This window comes from Peromyscus eremicus, chromosome 1 (genome assembly GCF_949786415.1).
Source record: "Peromyscus eremicus chromosome 1, PerEre_H2_v1, whole genome shotgun sequence".
Lineage (NCBI taxonomy): Eukaryota > Metazoa > Chordata > Mammalia > Rodentia > Cricetidae > Peromyscus > Peromyscus eremicus.
Genome location: NC_081416.1, coordinates 33,934,638 through 33,955,540, shown reverse-complemented (window position 1 = coordinate 33,955,540; position 20,903 = coordinate 33,934,638). Strand labels below are relative to the sequence as shown.

At 43.3% G+C, this 20,903-nt stretch overlaps 1 protein-coding gene across 1 annotated transcript in view; it reads right to left on the bottom strand.

The window, feature by feature from the left end:
- Positions 1 to 20,903, bottom strand: part of Glis3 (GLIS family zinc finger 3) — a 426,546-nt gene that overhangs the window by 58,424 nt on the left and 347,219 nt on the right. The window lies entirely within an intron of this gene.

Sequence of the window (20,903 nt, the reverse complement as noted above, 5' to 3'; positions counted from 1 at the left end):
TCAGTGAGCCCTAGGAATCCTCCTGTCTCCACTCCAGAACTAAGATCACAAGTGTTTACGTGGCTCCTGCGGGTTGAACTCATGTCCTCAATGCTTGCAAAGCAATCAGTTTATGAAATGAGCCATCCACAACCCCTGTATCTTCACGAACATAAATTTTGTAAATGTAACTTGAATGAAAAATTACAGTGGAACATCTGGTAACATAAAAAATATTAACCTAACTGTGTTAAAACACAGAATTTTAAAAAAATCTAGAAATATCACAAATGCTTATCTTCAGTATTTAAAAACTGTATATAAACTGACTTTATAAAGACAACATTAAGCCTTTAGATATAGGGCCAGAGTTTTCTTATTCCTTTGACAAATGCCTCATGCCCCCTTGACTCTGGGAGTATTCACTGTCTTTACACAACTTTGACTCTTTGTGGAAAGATGATGAACAATTAACATACATGTAAAATGAGCAATGCTAAATGCTAGAGAAAGTGATGTACAGAAAGGAGATCCTGAGGGCATGTGGGGTGGGGGGCTAGTTTGGGACAGTGATCAGGGACGGCATCTGGGGGCTAAAATTGGTAGCAAGTACGAGAAGAATGGAAGCAAGATGTCCCAGAGTGGGAGCTGAAGGCAGGGGGAGCCTGCCTGTCTCTGTATGTGTCTAAATGACTGGTGGAGTGCTATCGCTGGCCCGGGGGGAGCATGGACCCTAGGGAAGAGAGAGAGAAGATGGAAAGGGGACTGGGAAGAACGAGTGCACAAAGTCTTGACATGGGCAACTACTACAATCTGGGGCGTCTTCATCGGGAGAGCTGGCTGAAAAGGAGAACTAACATGGTAATGCATATACGACAATAATTACACAAGTGGAGGCCGTGAATTCAAGAGGGCAGGTAAAGGGGGCATGGGAGGAGCTGGGGGTGGAAAGGATGCAAATAGAGTACTCATGTAGGAACTTCTCAAAGTCTTAAAAATGATAATGCACATACAACAACTGCATGGTATGATAGTCCTAAGGGTACAGTGGTTGTCAGCAACAGCTCTCTCATTGGACTTAAGACCCATTCAATAAGAGAGATAACATGCCTGGTACTGGAAACCCAGCCAACTTCTCTCTCAGTGCTAGTGCAGTCATGGAAGCTACAACCACCACTTTACTAAACCAGCACAATCCCTAACAACCATCGAAACGTTTATTTGTCTTTATACCTACAGGGAAGTATAGTCCTCATGTCTCATCAAAGACTCCTCTCTTTGTAAAAGACAGAGACCATTATAGAAAACCACAACCAATCAAAATGCAGAGTTGTGGAGCCCAGCCCCAAAGGATACGCCTACCAAAAACTGCCTCATGTAAGGCTCCAGGAACACTGCAGAAGAGGGGGCAGAAAGATAGCAGGGATCAGGGAGTTTGCTGCGAGACTGTGCTTCCTTTGAAACCAGACACTGTACCCATCAATCTCACCAACACGACTGTCTAAACATGAGCTGAACAAGGACAGCTACAGTAAAACAGGTCACAGTGGGTGGGGGAATCCTGAGGCTCCAACCTACATAAAGAACTGCAGGCAAGCAAGGACTGTGGAGAAGGGGTGAACAGTCTCCAGGGAAGGGTACACCTGCTGGCTATTCAATAACCAATGGTCAGCCCTGAAAACACACATTTAAGTCACATTATATAGTCTGAGGAGGGTCCATTAAAAATATATATATATATGCATATTGTGGATGTAACAACAATTAATGAAAAAAGAGGCCATAAATTTAAAAAAAAAAAAAAGAGCAAGGAAGGGTTTATGGGAAGGTTTGGAGAAAGGAAAAGGAAAGAAGAAATAATGTAATTATAACTTCAAAAAATAGATTGCGTACAGCTTTTCGTTCAGTATTTTATTTTCCAATAAAACAAGTACACTCCGCTTGCCAAGAAGGACCTTAACTCCGACTTATCAGTGGCTGGAGAAATGGCTCTGTGGCTAAGAGCACTTGTTACTCTTGCAGAGGACCTGAGTTCCGTTCCCAGCATCCACAGGGTGGCTCACAACTGTCTATAACTCTGGTCCCACAGGGTCTGAGGCCAACTTCTGACCTCTGTGAGTACCTAGTGCACATGTGGCACACATACACACACAGACAAAACATGCATCCACGTGAGACAAATAAATAAAAATTACAAATAATTTACCAAATCATCAACACCTTCACAAAATTATCTCTGGTAGTGACATCACAGGTAGAAATTCATATGGTTTTTAGTAGGTGAGTATGTTGGTACAAAATTTCTAGAGGGCATCAGGGAATAGTTTTTAAGACCCAGAAACAAAATAATTTGATTCTTAAATCTGTCCTAAGGAAATACTCAAAAACATGAAGGATAATAGATACCCAAAAACCTATGTATGAATTCTCCTAATAATATATAGCATAACTTACAGCAATACCAAAAATTAGAAAATGCTCTCAAATGTCCAACAGCAAGGACAATTTAAAAAAATCATACATTAAGTAACTGGAATACTATGTTCATAATGATGGCAAAACAAAATTTTATATACAAAATGTTGAGAATAACATACAACCCAGATAAAATAAAATGTTTTCCAAATACTCTACATTCCAATGGTGAACTAGAACAGCCATGTACCAATTTAAGAGTGCCTGTGTGTGCCTCTTTTCCACAGAGGTTATAATGATGTCAGATAGATTGCTTGAGACTGGTCCTGGTGAAAATATTTACACTATGGAAACTGGCAACTGCTCTCCACTAAGGCTTCTCATCTCTGCTGAGTGCTAAGCACCACGAGAACACTACTGATGAAGACTATGAACTGCACTCTCCTCAAACGCGAGTACAGACTGCTCGGATGGAGTACCGTTTGTTTCCCCACAAGTCCATGAGTTCAAGGCTAGATTCCTGATGGGAAAAGGAGGAGAGCTGGAGGGACCTAGTGGGAGTTGGTTAGGCCACGAATGGTGTTGTCCTCAGAAGGGATTAATGTAGATCCTGTGGGACCCCAAGTTGATTCTACAGAGAACGAGAGGGAGCCTTACCCCTGAATGACTCTCTGGATTCTGTCGACCCTTTTAACATGTGTTCCCATTCTGCCACCATCTGTGTGACAACCCAAGGGACCCTCACTTGGCCACCACAGCGAGCTAACTGAACCTCTCTTGTCCTAAGGTGCCCGCCCGCCTCAGGTTGTGTTTACAGCAATGAAAAATGAGGACTCACACACAAACCAACAACAGCAAAAGAAAGTAGTTCTTCTTGGGTCTCAAACGAGGCTAAACCTATACCCAGACCTTAGATGAGAATATGAAAACAGCACAGAGACCTAGGTAACAGAAGGACCATTTAGCTCACATAGCAACGAGCTTATTACAACTTGCTCAGCTTTGGCACACTGACCTTTCTGACCAGGACTGCCTATGTTTATGCCTAGCCCTAAGGCCTTTGGAAGATGTGTTTGTTATTTTCTTATGAACCTAACACATGTTTCTTAATAAAAAACTGGGGCGGGGGGGGGGGGAACCAAGGCTTAGAATGAGTTCTGGTGATCACTTTTAATTTATCTTCCATCATTAGCATGTGATCTGGGGTGCACATGTTCTACTAAGGGCAGGAATGAATGCTTCTCTGCTTTCGATTACCCACCACTCTAGGGTTTTGTAGTTATCAGTACCAGCGAGATGGTTCCAAGGAATTTCATGGCCATGGCTAATCCTGGCATCAAACACAGGCAATTCTTCCCTAGCTTCAACAGGCATTCATGTCTTCCAGCAGCGTGATTCTATACGACTCTGTGGTGAGAGTTAATTTAGTTTTCTCTAGGATTAGGCATGGTTCTTAAAAGTGCTTCTTATTTAAACAAACCTAAGAACCTTGTGCAGAATTTCCAGAGGAAAGCTACGTTGTGAATACCAAGTCATGAGATGAAGTCACATACCCATCTCACATCAACCAACCAGGAAAGGGCCCTCCAGGCTGAAATGAGTGAGGCAGAAGGCATCATCAAATCTCCTGAAGGGGTGTCTTTCAATCCAATACAGTTTTAGGTGGGGGTGAGAAATTCAAGTATTACAATAAATGTCTAGTGTTTATCTCAACAACATCTTAGCTGCTAGGAATATATGAAAAAGAGACAGGGCAAAGTTTAATTAGGTCAGGATCATTTATGAATGTACTTCTCTCACTTGGCACATGTCAGAACTCCCAAGGGGCATTCCAAGTTCCCAGATGGGGATGACGCTGGGGTCGGAAGATGACCCTTTCAGAACTGCTGCACTCTAAGCATCCTAATGGGCAGAGCTAGGGACTTTTCTGGCTATGGAGAGAAGAAATGCACTGTGGAGACAGAGGCTGATAAAAATATAATATTCTTTTCATGCAAAAGTTAAAATTACTGTATCTTCTCTGATTAGCTATGATTTTAAAACATGGTATTTTTTTCACTGAGACACAAGCTTCAGACCTCTAATTAGCAGGTTTCAGGAAAGGCTATGGGAGGAGACGATAAAGACAGATAAAGATGGCGAAGTTTTCCAGTCACTGGATAGACAGATGCTATGAAAAGAAGTGCAGCCAACATGGGGGGATTCTGTGCTTTGCATCTTACAAAACACCTTGACAGATTTATAAGACGCCTCCCTGAGACCTCTGGACTCTAAACGCTTGGTGTTACCTCCAGTGGAAAGCAATCATTAATTCCAACCTCATAAGTACTAATTATCATAAAAAGAACCCCAAGTTCCCCGCATATGTAGCCGCCTCTCTGCAAAACTCACATAAACGGCATGAGGCTCGATTCTTAAAAACAGTTTAGATTCGTATTCCTTCACATGAACAAAAAATAAAAACAAATCTTCTCCAAAGCTTAACGCTGTTCTTAGGAAAGAGCAAAGAACTGTCCCACGGGGTCTTCCCTGATCTTCTTGGCTAAGCCGCTGATCATCAATTCTTCTCCTCGAAAGGACTGCTGTGTTGAATGGACAATGTGACTGGATCCCCCTGAAACTGCTGCCTTCAGCAGCCCGCACCAGACAACACGGGTTCCAGACCATCACCACCCTTCTATAGCCTTTCGCATTCACCACACAGACCTTTCTTTGGCCTCAACCGGATGCCAGGTGCCATTTTAGGTACTTGAGACACAGCAACCATCAGAAGAAAGACTCATTGACAGGTATGCATTCCAGATCAGGAAGTTAATAAACAGTAAATTAAAAATAAATTTTAGAGAAGGTAGTAAGCGCTCTGGGAGAAGATGCCAGTGCAGTTGGGGGTGGGTATGTGGGAGAAGTGGGAAGGTCTGAGGATGATCATGGACCTGGCTCAGCCATGCAGGACCCCTCAAACCTCACCAAGGTTTTAGTGTCTGTCAATACAGCACGGTGTCGTGCAAGTGTGTGCCATCTTGTGCCTCAGCACTTAGCTCAACTTCTGTTTCTTGGTTGTTATTTTTTGTTGTTGTTTTGTTTTTTTTATCTACAGTCGCCAAGGCTTTCCTCTGAGAGCCAACAGGTTCTGTGGCAGGAGTGCATGACAGTTAGAGCTGTGTGCCAAACTGACTCAGCTATAGCCCTAGTTTTCCATCACACATGCCTGTAATTGATGCCATAAAAGGACTGTGCGGATGTGGTCCATGTCCACAGACAGATGACCTTCAGGAAAATGACTATCTCCTACAACCTGAGTGGGCCACACCCAATGAGTGAAAGAGTGAAACAATCAGGTTTTACTGAAGCAGAAGGAACTGTAGGCTAAAAAGATGGCACTCTGTCACTGGACGGCAGCATTCTCCCGTCTTGTGAATGCCCATGCTGCCAACCTTCCCTTCTCGCCAGGCTGCACACTTCCATGAGCCAGGCTCTTGGAATCTCCTCTCCTTCCCTCACTACACAATGCAGTCTCACACTTCTACCTTCCTCTGCTCACTCTCTTCTAGTTTATCCAGGACCCACCAGCAGATTTTGCCGCAAGGGTATTCTCTTACTACTGTGTATTTCTGACATCACACCCAGCAGGAAAGGGAAGAGGTAATAAAGAGAATGGACTGCTTCTGCTCAGTTCCTTGTTTCCTCCCTGCTTTGGCTATGGTCTATAACAGAAGTGTTACGAAGCCTGGAGCTCACCATCCTTACCACTCCATTCTAAGTACAGGCACAGTAGTCCTTCCAAGGTACTTAACTCTTCTTCCACAGTGACTACCCCTGGTTCTTGAGACAGGGGCACTATTATCTTGACACTCTGATCTTGAGATTAGCTGATCTTGACCCAGATGTGTCCTAAGAATGTCTCCTCTGTACCTTCTTCTGGCACTCCCTTGGCTCTTCCTCCTCTTTCCATCCCTTCCCTTCAACTCTGGAGAACTATCCCCAGTCGACTAGGGACAACACTCACATCTGTGTTTCCCAATGGTTTTTTTTTCTAGTGTGGAGGTCAAAGAAGACTTCTAAGAGGCAGGGTCATTGTGAACAGAGTCCTGAAAGAAGTAAGAAAGCCAGATGTGCATCTGAATATTCATGCAGAGGGAAGACATTGACAGGCCCTGCAAACAGCTACAAGAAAGAAGGGAGCAATAGAGCAGGAAGGGTATACAGCACTGGGCTGGAGCAACGGCCAGGGCTCAACAGGGTAAGACCTATAGAAACATGAAGACTTAGTGTCTGATCCGGTGTTGTGGCTCCAGCAAGGCAAGGGGAGAAGGCAGGGGACTATGCCTTTCGATGTGGATACTATGAGAACTGTGTGGAAAACAGACAGAACCACTACAGGGGAGCTGTTCCACCACTCAAATGAAGAGAGGACTGCTGGAGTCAGAGGTGTTGAGAAGTAGTCAGCTTCTATTTGGAAGGTACAGACGAGTTTGATACAGAATATGAGAGTGGAAGGGGAATCCAGGATAGGTCCTGTGATGGTTAATCTTGACCATCAACCTGATTAGATCAGAAATCAACTAAGTGACATGCTTCTGGGCAGGTCTGTAATAACATCTCCCAGGAGGATTAGCTAAAGATCAAAACCCTCCTTGAGAATGGGTGGCACCTCCCACCAAAGCACAGAGTAATAAAAAGGTCTAAGGAGAAATCAGTGTGCTTGCAAGCATTGCTGGGAAACCTAACTCTGCTGCCACTGGACTCTAACTTCTTTGAATTCCAATGCTGAAAGAGGACCAGTAGCTCTTGTAGAAGTAGAAGATTCCAGGTCTTTAGCACCAGGATGGGATTTTTGAGGTATCAACTCTGTGGACTGAGCCACTATGGGGTTCTCTGCTTCTCCAGTGTGCAAATGGCCACTGCTAAGATGACTCAGTTCCTACTGGTTGAAAGCCATTCTTGCAACTCCCCTTTATGATGTTTCCATGTAACCTATCATCTCTCCCTATCAGTGAAGCCTGACACGGGACCCACATTTCAGCCTTGGGAGACATTGGAGAAGAGACATGGAACACACTAGAAACAAATCAGCTGTTTGGAGACATTAACTCAGGTGATTCCTGGACACCATACAGAGAGAACCTGCAGGCATCTGTACTTGACGCTGGTTCCCAGGGTAAGATAGGTCTGGACCACTTAGAGAACATCTGCAGTCCACACACTTCAGATGGACTAGCAGAAATTAGCATCTGCTACTCCATATTTAAGAAGCACGATTCTTCATGGATACTTCAGTGGAACAGTCCCCAAGACTAAGACATTGGTAGCCTCCATCCTGTGACCCTCCCCTTTTCCTGGATAGACATGTCCTCCAAGCCTCCACAACATCCTGGGTTGCTGTCTGCAAACATCCTACTCAGTCTGTTGTTGCTCTGACTGCCACAGTGTCCCCTCTCCTCCTAGTATCCTTCTCCCAAGGTTCAGCTTAAGATTCTTCTGAACGAAGCCTCCCCTTCGCAGGCCAGTTAGCATCAAGCACCCAGGGGACAGGGAAAGCTGTGGTATCTGCAGTCCACAAGCATGTGACTGGGTTGTATATTGGGGTTTTGCTGACAAGCTCCCTAAACCCTAAGCACAGGGCAATGTGTCATCTACCTTGTGCAACATCAGCCAGCGACTATCAGCTGGATTTGGGAACATGAGCCTCAATACTCCAAAGGAAGTGACTGTATCTACTGATGTGTGATGTTAAAAACAGACTACGTGATCATATCTTACTTAATCCCCAAACAGGAAGTTTTCAAAGATTTGCATGAAACTAAACATGGCAGGGAGACTACTGATGATCCATTCAACCCCTTCCCCATTCCTGGGACTTCTGAGGTTGGAAATGTTCTGCCTCTCCCCCCCCAGCTGCTATGGACCAGTTCTCGGCTTCTGTACTCTGGACCAACAGGCAGCAACTAGCAGAGATCCACCACCCTCTTCATCCTGTTATGGGACAAACCCTGAGGTGTGAATTATAGTCTGTATGTCCTTATGGTTGAGAAGGCCATCTGACTCATTACCCTTCCATGGCTCCCTGCCGGCTTCTCTCCTGAACTGTGTAGGAGGTACCTGAATCCTTGGCTCAGAGCAGACTTCTGAAGCACCCAGCTTAGGAAACATTGAAAACACAATGTTGGTTCATTCAGGACTCACTGCTCAGAGTCAATGAGAAGACTTAAAAGGATGCATGGATGTATTTCTTCTTTGGACCTGCTCTTCCCATACACCAAGGATGTGTGTGTCAATTAGTTTTCCATTTCCTGAAGGACCTTTAAGAAATCAAGGTGATTGTTTCTAAAAAGGGAGACTCTAGTTCAGTGTTTGAAGCCCCTGGTGAAGGTAGTACATACCACCAGGAGTACCAGGTGAACAAATAGCTCACCAACCAGGCCAGGAAGCAGAATGGGAGAAGCCAGAATGAGGATCCTACCACTTTCCCTCATGTTTTAAAGACCTCTCCCTAGGCTGAACTCATAAATGTTTCACAACCTCGAAATGGTGCCTTTAACATGGACCTTTGGGGGATGCTCACTCAAGCTGTAACAATACGGAAACTAGATGGCTACTGTCATTGGGTTTGCTAGGTCACTGTGAATAAAGTAAAAGCACACAAGAGACTAAATTTAAAACAAAACCCAAAATAACAGGACTACCCCCAAGGAGTTTCAGCCGTCACGGATACATTATCCAAAGGGTAACTACACCTTGGCTCTAAGAGAGTTTTTGTTTGTTTGTTTGTTTGTTTTGAAATATTGAGTCCTGACCTATCTCCCAGCAACTAGCAGACCTGCCTGTATCCTGCTACTTGTAAAGCTGTAGTCAGGCTCACGGACACACAAGGACGTCACAGCACAGCCCTGAGCCTGTCAGGCTGATCTGTGAGTCACTCAGTGTTACAGATTCTACCTGCAGCGAACTACATTAGGGTTTAATTTTTGGATTTCCCTGGGGATGAGTAAACACAATGGCTCTGTAGCATCTGTAGGGTCTCGCATTATGAAATACTTGTTCTGAACGATTGTTTTTCAACTTTAATAATGAAATCGCTCATCACAGCCTGACCAGCTTCCTGCCTGTGGGAACTTGAGCCATTCCCCTCACAACATGGTAACTTTTCCTCGTCATAAAAACTAGGCACCGCCAGTGGTGATTTGTATTTGTTTTTATGTTCGAGACTATTCTGTTAATGTTTATGCGCTCTTCAAACTGGACAGGAATTCGATTCCCATCATTCCTTTTGTTTGTTTCAGACATGACGGAATAATCATCTAAGATGAAGTGAATCAGGTGGAAATAATAAGGGTAGGGAACAAGGCCAGGTTCTGTCATCTGCAGTTCCCTTACATTTTATCCCAGAAGCAAAGGCTTTCTGTGAGTCTGAAGCAGATAGACTTCCAAAGAAAACCAGGCACCGTCAAAGGCTTTTTGTGTTCTCCTTCTCCAGCGAGCAGAGGCCACTCGGGCCAGGCATGTTTATGCATCACCTTGTCAGGATTCCTTTGTTCTCCAGAAATCAAATGCCACCAAAATATGTTTCTGAAGAAACCCAGCCAGAAGGAAAGACAAATAGTTTTTTTTCCCTCCTAGAGGCTTAAGGTTTATTACCAGAACATTCTTATCAAGTAAGTGTACTCTATGACACTCTGAACAACGTGGATCTCAGGGAATTAACTCATTGCCAAAAGGCTTAAAAATAATTACAATGAATTAACCTATTATATTAATTACAATTAATTTTCAGTTGAATGTAAGAATTTCATCTCTAGGGGATTCCTCAGCACTGACATTTATGAAGTGGCTCTGTGTATCATAGGTAATTAATTTCCAACAATCTGCTATCAAATTTGTCTCCTTTGGGAATGACCAATTTGCAAGGAGAAAAAGAAGTAAGAGTGAAATCTTAGGAAATGGCACCAGAAGAGACAGGACAGCCCAGCGAGGTACCCTAAGCTCTGATTGGCAATGACATTAAGGCCCCAAATTGTACCCATCACTGGCTGATGCACATACCAAAATAAAGGATTAGGTATATATCTTAGTCGTGCCATGAAAAAAATAGTTCTAATATGCACACAAAAATAACAGTTACTTAGTTCAAATGATGGCCAATTGGAACTATACACAGAAACACAAAATTTCAGAGTTCATAGCCCTGGGGTCTAATAATCCTGCCTGTTAGCTCTCTACTGGTGCCAGAAATTCTACATCATCTCCCTGGCATCCACTGGCCCCATGTGAGTAGTAGACACTTGAAATGTGACCAGTACAACCGAGGAACTGATTCTTTGATTTAACTGAAATTAGATTTCCATGTACAGTACTCAATGGCAAAGTACTACTGCCTCCCACAGCACCAATCAATTTTGCCTCTGCCTATATCCTTTTGATGGAAGTGAATCAGACAGATTTAGATTCATTTCCTTACCAGTCAGCATCCTCCGCTGATAAGCAGGCTACTCATTAGATGTGTGTGTGTGTGTGTGTGTGTGTGTGTGTGTGTGTGTGTGTGCGTGCATGAGCCTGTGTGCACCTGGGAACGTGTGTGTTTGTATGTGCGTAGGTCATGAAATTAAAAAGGGGATCATGAGAGAGGAGGATCTGACCTTAAGGGAGGGGAAGACCACGAGGCAATGGGCAATGAAATGTATCTGAGATGAAAGCAGGGGTGAAGAAGACGGGAGCCAGACAGAGGTGAGGGGAGAACCATCAGAGGAGACACTGGGCACGAGCAAGGGGCAAAGGGGTGAATCAGAGCAGAGTGTGGTACATGTGCATGCAATGTCACAACGAAACACATTAGTTTGTAAGCTAACTTAAAAACATTAGTAAGAGAGGGGGGAGCAGAGTGGGAGACAGAGACAGAAGAGAGGGAGAGAAAGGAGAGAGAGAATATGAATTTCACTTCAACTAGTATTTGCCCACTGGGACTTATTCTGTCCCTTGGCCCCAGACCACACAGAATGACTTTGCCCACAGTCTGCTTTTATAGTTCTAGTATTTGAGAAGCTTCAAAATGCCATACAGGATGGCAGGGTTTTAGCCCTTGACAGGGGCCGTGCTCAAGCTTAAATGTCAGCCAACCCCTTAATACATTTTCAACAGGCTAAACATGATTTTTTTAAATGACAATGAAAGGATGCTTAAGTAGGCAATAGGAGAGCTTTGTGGCTTAACAAACTATGATCCACTGGCTGGGAGACCCCATGCAGACATTCACTGAACGTAGCTGCTTCTGTGCAAATAAGGATGCCAGAGCTGCCTTGCTTTAAGAACTAACTGAGATAGGTACAGAAAGTGCTTAAGCCCATGTGTGGTACACCAATGTCAGCACTGGCTCTTCCATGGAGTGTATTATCCCATTCACCACTCTAATTATTCTTAAAACTGGATCTCCCTGTGCAAATAACCCCATGCAGGAACAGCAAATCATCTGTCCGGCCAGAAAAGACGCAAGGGAATCAATGCAACCCTTGTTCTTGACTGCCTACCTTTTCTATTTCCTCTATTACGATAGTACAAAAGCCATGCTTCTTTCCTCTGCATTTGCGCATTAACTCTTCAGATCTTCATTGAGTTATTACCTTGTACCTAAAGCTGTGCTGGCTCTATGATATAAAGGTGCATCGTCTGACAAGAGTTCCCTGCCCCGGCCGAGCTGGAATAGTGTAAGCAGAACATCAAGTAAACACCCTAGACCTTGCCTTGCATGTCACGATCTTTGTTTTTGAGAGCTCTTTATACTGGAAAGCAAACATGCTACAGGTCCATTGCTGTTTGCTGATCTAGAGCATTAGCTGTGTTTCATTTAACTCAACAGCGTACCTACCAGCTTGCCCCCCTTTTTCTGCCATTTGCAAGGTACATTTATTTCCTTGCACTAACCATGATGACTTATCTCTGACCAATACCAAATTATCTACAAAAAAAAAAAAAAAAAAAAAAAAACACAGCCTATGCCCATTGAACAACACTTTACCATCATTAACCATTAAAATAAACATTAGTCCCCTGTATCAACTATCACTAGAATGTGGGGTCTCGACCCAGTTTGAACTTTTATATTTTTCCTTATGAAATCTCTGACAATTGTGAAAAGATTATTCAGTAACTTTTAAGACTAATTTTCTTCATGTGATATGAATAGTCAGGAAACCTAATTTACATCTGTTGTGTGTGTTATGTGTGCATATCCCACAGGATGCCTGTGGAGGTCAGAAGGCAACTGTTTGGAGGAGGCCCTCCGTTTCCATCATGGAGGCTCTGGGATCAAACTTGGAGAGCCAGGCTTGGCGGGGAGTACCTTTACCTGTGAGCTAGCCCACCAGCCCAAGACTCAAATTATAAACCTGTTACCAGGGGCAACACTGAACCCCTTCACCAATTCATGGTGTATAATCAGTGTTAACACGTGTTAACTACTATTTAAATTAATTAGTATATTTTCATTAACGTTTACTGTGAAACACTACAAATTTCTAAACATGTACTCTTTTTCTCCCTCCCTTATTTGGAATTTGGATCTTTTCCCTCAGTCTATCAGCTTTCCTTTTCCCACAATGTAGTACCATGACAAAGAAAAATAATAGAAACTTTAGGTCAAACAAATCCAAGTTCAGATCTCTGTTCTGCCCACCTTTGACTGGATACTTAACCTCACAAGCTTTCAGGACATCCCTCTGCACATGGGGGTGATGACTCTAATTCTCAAGGATTATTACAGTGTGACAGAAGAATTCTTCCTACAACTTTTAGAGTTGTTTACAGTAATAGTTTTCACTCAAAAAGAGTAGGAAGAGGAAGCTATTATGATTGTTAAGAGCCATACCTGTGTTTCCAAACAGTGAGGTCCTAGCCTCAGACCCAGCCTAAGGCCAGAGAGTGTCCAATCAAGATGTGAGTACTATTTGGGAGGATTAATGTCACCATGGATGATTCTATCTCAGAGAATGTAGCTAGGCTTCACTCTCTCAGAGGAGACTAAAAAATATAGAAGAAACTAAATCCTGTAACAAAACCTTTCCAGAACATTCTAGGGACATTAACATTATTGACTTACATGCTATTTTATGAAAACCTGTGCCACTACACACTACTATCCTGCACATGGGAAGGTGAAGTTCAGACAGATGGTTCAGTCACAGAAGCATGGAGCTCCTGGGCTTTTCCCTGCATCGCTACATTTGTAAACACATTTCCTCCTGAGTCAGTATTTTTCTAAATGAAACAAACAAACAAAAATCTTACTCAAAAAACGGCACAGTCCAAGGTTGTCTCATGGTCCAAGTCAAGCTTCTCCATGAGGCATATCTCAAGCATAAGACACTGAGCTGAAAGTTGCTGGACTGTTTATTAGATAAACAAGGAAGTATTAATATGGAATTTGTTATTGCAACATCCTCCTGCAGCCTTTGGGCTTGGCTGCAGGAGGAGGGATTACTTCCGCCATGCGGCCATAGCTTCACAAATCCCTCCCACACTGGCTCCCTGCACTAATGTGACCACACACATTCCATCTCCTCTGCTCAAGCGTACTGTTTTCTTTCTGCTCAAGTATTCTCCGAGCTTAATTAAAGCAGTCAGCTATCTAGTAATTACTTCCCCTGTCCATCTTTCCAGCTCTGTATTGTCTTCCTTTGAATTGATTTTTGACTACAGCCCCCGCCTGAGCTAGTTTAGGAAGTGTGGGGAGAGAGTAGCTACAAAGATCCTAGGATCTTGAGCATTGCCCTCCTCCCTCCTTTCATGGAATAAAAACGGAATGGCTGCAAAGGATCTAAGGCTGATTTATAATGTGCATGAGTGTTTGGGTAATTTTCAAATGCCTACTTCTAAAAATTGAAGGCTGTCATTTCAGTGGAGAACACTTGCTTTCTGCTCCCCCATCTCTCCCACCCCGATTTAGTTTAAATTTCCCCAGCACTGATAAGTCCCTTAGTAATTTTCCTCCCAAACATTACCTCCAACCCAAATTCATGTACTCAAACAAGCAGCTCTCCCTACTGATGCTGCCTCCTGTCTCAATACCTGAGTCTCAGAGATGCTCTTCCCTATAATCCTGCTCACTCTCATTTAGGGCTTACTCTTTCCTCCCAGCCACACACTTTCCTAGTGCACAGTCCCTTTGTCCGCACGCTCTTACACAGATATTTCATGTATTCTCCAAAGTGAGATTTCCTGTCTCTTCTCCATTTTAACTTTTCTGGATCTTTCCATTCTGAAATCATTTTTCCATTTGAACAGCAATTTCCTTTTGTCTTGGGGATGGCACTTTTCACTGCATTTCATAGTAGAGGGGTGTGTGTGTGTGTGTGTGTGTGTGTGTGTGTGTGTGTGTGTGTGTGTCACAGGCACGTGCAGTTACACATTACAGAAGACAAAAAGTTATTGTAAGCAGAGTCTATTGGTGCTATCATTATTCTTTTCAAATAGACACAATGTTCTAGAACAATGTTTGGGGAAGAAACATGCAAATCAATGAATGGATTACAAATCTGCCAATGGCTGTTAAGGGTTCCTTAATCTCTGTTCTGTAGGGCAGGCCACAAAGGCAGACTGAGCCAGGCATTTATACAGCCCAAAGGAAAGAACAGAGGGAGGCAGGCCACAAAGGCAGACTGAGCCAGGCATTTATACAGCCCAAAGGAAAGAACAGAGGGAGGCAGGGCAAACAGCCTTCAATCATCAACTGAGAATATATTAATAAATAAGCAATTGGAATCTTAACAGAAATTAAACTTTTAAAAATCCAGATATTTGGGGAGTTTATTTCCATCATTAGTCAGTTTTTATTCATGCCAAATTTTGTTAGATAATTTTCCATACGTGAAATTATCTAAATTCACTACACGATCTCACTACTCAAATCTATATGTTGCCTCTTAGAATGTGCAAATGAGCAAATCTTTCCAACAGGAAATGCTAAATCATTACATTTATACATGTACTTCATATCTCTAATTCACCTGAAAGGTCTGGGAGCAAATCCAATTTTCTACCTTGCTTTAAAAGTTTCTAGCATATGTTTGATAAGAACAACACAGGAATTTCAAGGCAAGGGAGCTCCAAATTCTAAATTCTAGCCCCCTTCTGACAATCTACCCAGCGGATGATCTGACTCTGAGTAAGTGATGGGGGCATAATCCTAGGAGCTAAGGCCAGACGCTCGGCCTTTCAAATTCTCCAGTTAGCTAACTTCTACCCTGGAGGTCACAGTGTCAAAGGAAGAACTTCAGTGATGTCATTTCTGTGAATGGACAGGCACATTTTGCTAAAAATGCCTGTGTATGCTATGAAAGCACCGTACCACACAGCTATCCCTGCTTTCCCTGGCCCTGTCTGAGAACTACTTTTTGCACTGGACCATCTGAAATGAGGCCCGGCACAGAGAGCAATCTTGAGGTGGAACCGAGGCAGGGACCAGACCGCTCTAGAGCCTTCCGCTGGTCTGTGAGGCCCCTGCTCAGCCATCTCCACGTCGGGAATCTACTTTGCTTTGGGAGAGGATGATACCATTTCATCTTTCTTTATCATTCACTCACCATTTACCAATAGTTCAATCTCTTCTCCAAAAAAAAAAAAATACATGAATAAAATAACTGCACCCGGGAAATATGCTGATTAAAGAAGCACACATTCAAGGCAGAGATGGGAAAAATGTTACAGATTGCAAATGGCCACGTGTAGTGTAAGGATGGCATCCGAGAAGCAATGTCTTAAGCGACACTGGCCTCACTGACTCAGCAGGACAGCTAGAGAGAAGTCCCAATGAAGGAAGGGAAGCAGAAACAGGTGTCAGCAGTTCTGCATGGGCTCTCGACTCTGAGAATGCCACTCAAGTCCCCTTCCCCACCCACATGCCCTGGCCCTGGCAGGGTTAGCGCATGTGCTTTTGTGCTCGGGGGGCTACAAGGAGCTCTGAACTCAGCGGTCAGCTGTCTCTAACTCTCCTCTCCAATGCTCCAAGGCCTCACGGTGCTTGTCTGTCATAATTATCAGCACCCCCTTGGGGAGATGCTATTATTGGAAGTCATTTCACATTCTGACACCACAGGAAGCCAGCACAAGTTGTAGCTACTTCAGATCTCTGCAAAGAGCCCAGTGTGCTGGAAACTTTCAGACCACTAGAAATAAATGTTATCGAGGAAATAGTCTTACATATGTGGCAGGAAGGGAAAGGGCCATGAAGAGAAGCGCTGCCCTTTCTCCTCCACAAATCCTGCCGTGTAGAGGGAAGGAAGACTGAGGAGTCAAACAACCAATGCTTCAAGTCAGTGTGAGAGCCCCAGTTTTTAATCTAACCTTGAAAAAAAGAAAATTAACAATTTTTTTACATCATAAAATAAGTAGACGAGATCTTTTAGTCCATCTAGAAGATAACAGTAAACTTGAAAAGTAGAGACAACTGGTAGAGAAGATGACTAATCTGGTGTAGGTGCTTGCTGCCAACCCTGATGATCAAGAGTTCAGTCCCTGGGACCCCCACAGAATGGAAGGCAAGAACCAATACTGAATTTCATATGCATGTCATGTCTTTGCACACATGCACACACATACACAATTTTTTTTTTTAAGTAGAGACAACCAAGAACTAACAGACTCTCTTCCTGGGGATCCTCTTTCCCTGTCCAAAGGAACTCAAGTCTGAGTTTTTGAGTGGAAATCCAAGTCTGCCGACAATGGAAGCCAAGTCCAGGCTTTTGCAGAACTCCTACAGCAATCAAACACCAAGAAAAGGCAGCATGTGGAACACAAGCAACTTAATTTTTCCCTCAGACCATGACTATCAAAAGAATCTTTCTATTCTATCAGGGAGACACCCCCAGCCTTCTCCCTCCCTACTGCAGGAACCAGGCAAATTCCTCAGCTTCTCATGTCATTACCACAGCTGAAATGGGGTGGCCCCCTGTGCCAACTCTCTAATCAGTTTCAAAGTATGTTTTGTTGGTTCTCATTGACGCCACTCAAAGGAACCGGTCACTCGTGGTCTCCAAAGTTTTACAACAAATTGTATGATTAAACTCCTTAAACATGTCTGTCCATTACTAATCCTCTTTTGCCAACATCCCTTTCAGAGAAAAAGTGCAGTGCTGCACAGTGCCTGATTTATATTTCATTTTGAGAACAGGAAGTGAGGGGATTAAAGTTAAGGATTAAAACACTTACTCTTCACTGCATTTTTTTTCTTTTCCCAAATGGCTTCTTGGTTGCCATGGTTACTGTTCACTGGTCCTTAGCCTGGAATGCATGCCTCTTTGCATTAATAAAATATTTTAAATGAGACTTCATGAAAAACAATAGAGAAAGTATTTCTAAGTTCAATAGGCCTTAAAAGAATTTTCTTTTTTTAAAAAAAATCTATTTTTCATTGTTCTTTTATTGGTAGGTTCAAGAGGGACACTCGAATTAAAAGGAGGGATGTAGTCTAAAGAGGGACAATGCAAACTCAGAATTATTCATCAGGGGCGCAGAGAACTCACTCTGCGATAATAAGTTGGTCCCCTGCTTATAAACCAGTGTTTGGAGGAAGATTAAGTGTCTCTGGGAATTTCTCAAATGTTGCAACACCATGTAAACAGCAAAACTGCACGTAAATGTGGTGTTGCCATTCCAAATTGCAAATACCAGGCAGGAAATGAAGGTCTGAGGTTTTCACTGCTACAGTGAATTTAATCAAACCAACATAAATATCCCTGCTTTCTATCCAGGTCCCTGCCGTTCCTAGTATTGGCAGCCCACAGGAGTGGAGCCAAAAGGTGGTACGAATAAAAGCATGCTGTCGGGACAGGAGATGTCTCTCTGAGCAGGGTACGCCTAGGAAGGAATCTAGAAGAAAGCATAGCATTGCCAAGCAAGTGAACATAAGCGTATCTGGGCTGTTCTTTTACAAACACTCCACTGACATTCAGTTTAGAATGTGAAGCCTACATTCCTTTAAAAGGCCAAAGAAAACTGAGGACATGAAACACAATACAAGTTCTATTAATGTCTATTTGGTTTTCTTTTTAATGTGTAGGAGTGTCTGCCTGCATTTATGTGTGTGCACCACATATGTGTCTGGTGCCTATGGAGGCCAGAGGAGGGCACTAAATCCCCTAGAAATGGAGTTACAGATGTTTGTGAGCACTCATGGGGGTGCTGGGAACTGAAGCCAGCTCTTCTCCAAGAGGAGCAGCTGTTCCTAATAACTGAGACATCCCTCTAGCCCCGGCTAGTGTTTGGCTGTTCCTGTGTATCTATAGAGGGTTTCACTGACACAAGGCAATTCTCCAGGGGTCTCTCAGGTTTATATGTTCTTGTGAGCAGATAGCTTTGGGAAACCAGAAGACTGTCTCTCTCTTAATCAAAAGGAACATGTATAAGAATAAGGAACAGTGTCAGTTGGTAAATTGCAAGGACCTAAATATGACCCCCACAACCCATTGTTCAAGGCTAAGAAGTATGGTGGCTCACAATTGTAATCCCAGTACTGGGGAGTGGGAGACAGAACACTCTTAACCTGCTTGGGAAATTACAGGCTGGTGAGACACCATGTCTCTGAAAGGTAGATGGTACAGGAGGACCAACACCCACAACTGTATTCTGGTATCCACATGTATGTGTGTGTACACACATATAAACACAAAAACAGGTATGTGTGCTATGTTCACTATGAAAGATTCAAGTTCCTCAAGCTAAGAATTTTCTTTTATAAACACAACCCTCTTCAATGTTATCATGTAGGAACCAGGACTTAAAAAACGGGCCCAAAGAAATGAGCATACTTGGCTACTTCTATTGTAAACAATAGTGTGAACTTTGTCTCTGATGCAGGAGGATCACCACAAAACAGAGGCAAGTCAGGCTATCCCTCATACCAAGGGTAAAAACTAGCTGCAGCTCCTGACATCTACAAGGTCATTTCTAGGATGTGGATGTTTTGGGGAGATGGCTATGAGGTTCTGGTCCATAGAATCAACTTGTCAACCTAAATACATCTGCCCATAGCATTCTAGAGTCCAATATTGAGTGATTCAGCTAAACAGAAACCACAATGGCAGCAGGACGGATCTGTTCACCACCCACCGCCCCCCCCCCCCCCACATACACACACTTTTGGAACTAGAGCATGATTACTGAGTCCCAGCATATTCCAGAGCTGAGTGCTAGAGGTTACAGTGGTACTTAGCTGATTTCATGCATAGAGACAAGGCTAAGAAAAGGCCATGAAAGAGACAAATTGTGGCTGGCATCCATGTTGGGTAAGTCTAGCATTGGGGTATTCTACCTGCATTGTGTAATATTATTCCTTTACACTGTGTGAATATATGTCATTGTGAATGGTTTAAATAAGAAGCTGACTGGCCAATAGCTGGACAGAGTAAGACTAGGTGGAAGAGGCAAGCTGAGAATGCTGGGGAAAAGGGCAGGATCAGGAGTCGAGAGTAGATGCACAGAGAAGCAAGATGAGCATGCTGTATTGCAAAAAGGTACCAAGCCACGTGACAAAGCCTATAAGAAATATGGGTCAATTTAAATGTAAGAGTTAGCTAGTAACAAGCCTGAGCTATTGCCTGAGCATTTATACTTAATATTAAGCCTCTGTGTAGATACTTGGGAGTGGCTTACATGACAGAAACTTCTGCCTACACTGAATAGTACTGCTGGCTCGGCCATTGAAACAGACACTTAGTTCTGGGGAAAGTACTTAGAAAACATAGGCTTGTTATACCATCTATAGAAACAAGCCATGACAGAACATCTGGGAGTTGTCATTACACCAAGAATTTGTTGACAAGTGACAAATTGTCCATGTTGAAAAATCAGAATAGCCACAGAAAGAATGGCAAAAATCAAAGGAACACTATGTATGTGAAGTCAGAGGAACTCAGCTTGAGGCTGGTAACTGTACAGAGTGTACTTGGTGAAGCTATGATGCTTCCCTCAATCTCAGGTCCTCTATCTGCACAACAGAATGAAAAGGGACCAGGGAGCCCCCTCTGGATGGCGCTGCTGGTCCAGCCACCTGGAGGGTCCCTAAGTGTTCTGAGGAAAGGACTACACAGGGCTTCACCACATTCTCTAATAGAAGGCCACAGTAATATAATATTAATCTTATAGAATTGCTGTGATAACCTGAGAAGTCAGCAGGAAAATGCCCAGTGAGCTGGAAGACACAGTACTTGATGGTTATTATTCTCCTTTACTTAAAAGCAGTGTATCATAAGGGAAGAGGGACATGGGTACTTGTGGCCATTGTTTGTGTTTTCAATGCCACTTGACCACTGCTTTCACCAATGGTGCCAAGCTTGTGTTTTTGCTATGCTGAGCCCTCTGATCAACTTCAAGCATATAGTCTGGGTAGAAGAAGATAGTACCTGGGGTAGAGATGAGAAGTGGAATAACAGTAGGAATGATTAGGTCCCTAGTCTTATTTATGCCAGGACATATTTGCAATATAAAATCACATTATTTTGTAAAACAAATGGAGGAGAGTTCCTCTG